Source organism: Coenobita brevimanus, chromosome 25 (genome assembly GCF_032717465.1).
Source record: "Coenobita brevimanus isolate Jiangsu-jjx chromosome 25, ASM3271746v2, whole genome shotgun sequence".
Lineage (NCBI taxonomy): Eukaryota > Metazoa > Arthropoda > Malacostraca > Decapoda > Coenobitidae > Coenobita > Coenobita brevimanus.
This window is the reverse complement of record NC_136978.1, coordinates 37,306,092-37,309,833: the sequence shown is the minus strand read 5'-3', so window position 1 is coordinate 37,309,833 and position 3,742 is coordinate 37,306,092.

The window sequence follows — 3,742 nt, the reverse complement described above, 5'->3', positions numbered from 1 at the left end:
AGAGTTATTTGCCAAAGTATCTTATCTAGCGGAAACCATATAAACTTCCCTGCTAATATCTGCCGTCTTCCAATATTACCATAACTTTCTCCTCGCCGTTTTAAGTCACTCTCCGCACCTCCTCTATCTCCTCCTAGTGAGTCACAACCCCCCTTTCCCCCCCCTCCGTGCTCTGTGCGCACTTGTATTTACTGCACTCCTGATACACTAGGATTGTTGTGTTGTCATTAGTATCAAGAAAGCAAGTATCCTGCGAGATACACATATCCTAGATAAGGTTTTGTATTGCTCTATATTGTGTTGTAATATCTGCTAAATTGTCCTGTGTCTGACTGTGGTAATATACGTGTACGGTGTTGCCGAGGGTTTTTGTGTCCTGCCTCTCTTTATTGCACTAACTCCGGTCTTGAAAGAGGACCCCGCTCCACGTTGGGTGAAATAGGAACGAGAAGTCGAACCTAATTCTACCCAGCATTACACTGGTGGCCAGCGGTGGTTCTAGATTCGAGCGTAGAAGAGAGGTAAGCAGGAAATATTTGGAAAAATGGCAACTAAACCGCACGTTCAGTTACCCAAGTTTGACCCCGACTAGTATGACATACACACATATCTTGCAATAATTAAACCCTTACTGGATATTGGCTTTGAAAATGACCAACAAAAAATTGCAGTCACACTACCGGGTAAAGCCGCAGCAAACATTGCGCCGAAAATCGTCCCAGAACTCACCTGGCAGAACTTTACCAAGTTCACTGTCCAAGCCATCACCCCATCATTAGGGAAAGTAGTGGCTCTATCCAAATTGGATAGTTTTGCATTCGACGGGGATTTAGATAATACCCTGTTACAGGCAAGACGCCTGGTTACTGCTGCCTACCCGGAGGCAGATGAAGAAACCCAGGATCAGCATACATTTAATACTCTCCTCAGAGTACTCCCAAGTGTTGTAAGACAACACTTCACTATCCATGATCCAACAGGAGACATGGATAGAGATATCAGTTTAATGAGGCGCCTTTTAGCCGTCCATGCCACCCCTCAACGCGTCGGCGAAATAAATCAATTCCCCGTTGACCTAATCACCATCAACCCATGGGAATTTTCTCCATGCTACCACGGATGTCCGATCCACGACATCCGTGAGCAGCTAGAAGCTGCCCAGTGCAGCCAAATGACACGAGGGCGCTTACAAACCTTCCCACCATACGCAAATTCCCCTAAGCCCCAGGGGAAGAAAAAACAAAAAGGGAATAACAAAAAGCGCCCCCTCACTGCCCCCGCATCCCACCGTAATGGCGGGGGCCACCTCACCTCTCCCCCAGTCTACGACAGGGGAGAACGTTATCTTTCCTTTTCTTCCCCTCCCACTATCTCTTCTGTTCTACCTTCCCCTATTCCTGCCCCTAGTTCTAACCTTCCCACCCCACACACCACTATACTCCCGCAACACAAAACCGGCCTCCCTCTTCACAGGCCTCCTAGGACCCTCTCCACATCTTCCCATAACCTACTTCCTAAAACCACCTCCCCCCGTCTACTGCCTTCCACCTCCCACCCCGCGCCACCCACCGCCATCACTTCACCACCGTTCGCTTTCCCCGCCCACATGGTTAACTCATTCACCTTCCCTATCACACCCTCCTCCTCATCCCCGAGCATTCAAACAACCCCGCGAGGCCGCATCTCCCCACCACCACCGTCTCTCTCTCCCCCTACACTTCACTCCACCTTTCCTCGGCTCCGACGGCACACACCACCTGCCACATCCCACTCCACAGCCCCTGCCAGGCCACCACGGTTTCAGCACCGCACACCGTCCGCCATCGCCCCCACACCCGCACCATCCCCTAGCTTCGTACCCACCGCCCACCCCACACCACTACCACAGAGCCCTGCTACCGCCCAGACCACTCCACCACCAAACACCGGGATGGCACCACAAGATCGCACTCCCTCCTCGCCACCTACCCTCCAAGCCAACTCCCCTACCACCTCAGCCTCCACCGCCTCCACCACCCCCTGCACCTCACCTGACATCTCACTCGCCGCCTCACCCTTTCCACCCAAGCCCACATGCCCTGCCCACCCTGCCACCCCCGCAGAACAACCCACTACCACCACCCTCTCCCCTCCACACCTACGCACGCCCACTCCGACGTTCTCACTTTCTCCTGCACCCCCAATGCGCGCGACGGCCCGTGCTAACCAACCCCGCCCACCTACTTCCCCACCCACATCCACCCTCAGAACCACCACCACCACCCCCTCCGGCCGACTCTCATGCCCACCCACCCGATACACACACACCGTCAAGCTACATCAGGCCCAAATCCCCTCTACCTGTACTCCCCAGAGACTCAACGCCGCATTACCACGACACAAAACCCGGCCTTCACCCACAGTATCCAGCATTCAGCCCCCAACCACACCGACAGCCACACCAAGCAACATGAGGATCAAGCGGGCCGTATGGGTGCCTACCCTTAGCAGGAACCACCGGCTCCGCGGGCCACACCACCTGTTAAACATCCTCCAGTCAACCACCACCCCCTCCACACTCATCCTCACCTACGACCCAGCACAAGAGGAGAATTCCTACACTGTCGCCTGGCAGAACACACTGCGACACCTCCAGCCCATCTACACCACTCCCAACACATTAACGTTCCACCTCCAGCCACGGGGACGTGACTTTTTACAAGAACAGGGTGGTGAAATGCGTGGCTTTAACAGTGCTCCCGAAGAATACCATAGTATCCCCGACGACAGGGTGAACCAGGAACAACAGAGTTTGCCCACAAATATGCCAACACCCCCACACGGACCCCACGGGGTAGCCGCCACCAGCCACCACCATTCCAGGCAACAGCGACGCATGTCAGCCCGGGCCGTGCGTCCCTGTGACATGCAGCCACCACGCCGCTGCCACCGTAGGCAAAGGACACTACCTTCGCGTGGTGGAATCACTGAGTTAGCTAGGGGTGGAGTTAGAACTCAAACTCCAGATGGCGCCCCTCTGGTAGAGACGATCTATGGTCGCTCCCAAAGTGTTTCGGTAGAGACGATCAGTGGTCACTCCCGCAGGGTTCAGGTAGAGACGATCAATGGTCACTCCCTTAGTGTTCCGGTAGAGACGATCAATGGTCGCTCCCACAGTGTCCAGGTAGAGACGATCAATGGTCACTCCCTTAGTGTTCCGATAGAGACGATCAGTGGTCGCTCCCACAGTGTCCAGGTAGAGACGATCAATGGTCGCTCCCTTAGTGTTCCGGTAGAGACGATCAGTGGTCGCTCTCACAGTGTCCAGGTAGAGACGATCGATGGTCGCTCCCTTGGTGTTCCGGTAGAGACGATCAGTGGTCGCTCCCACAGTGTCCAGGTAGAGACGATCGATGGTCGCTCCCTTGGTGTTCCGGTAGAGACGATCAATGGTCGCTCCCACAGTGTCCAGGTAGAGACGATCGATGGTCGCTCCCTTGGTGTTCCGGTAGAGACGATCAATGGTCGCCCCCACAGTGTCCAGGTAGAGAAGATCGATGGTCAATCCCTTGGTGTTCCGGTAGAGACGATCAATGGTCGCTCCCTTAGTGTCCAGGTAGAGACGATCGATGGTCAATCCCTTGGTGTTCCAGTAGAGACGATCAATGGTCGCTCCCACAGTGTCCAGGTAGAGACGATCGATGGTCGCTCCCTTAGTGTTCCGGTAGAGACGATCAATGGTCGCTCCCACAGTGTCCAGGTA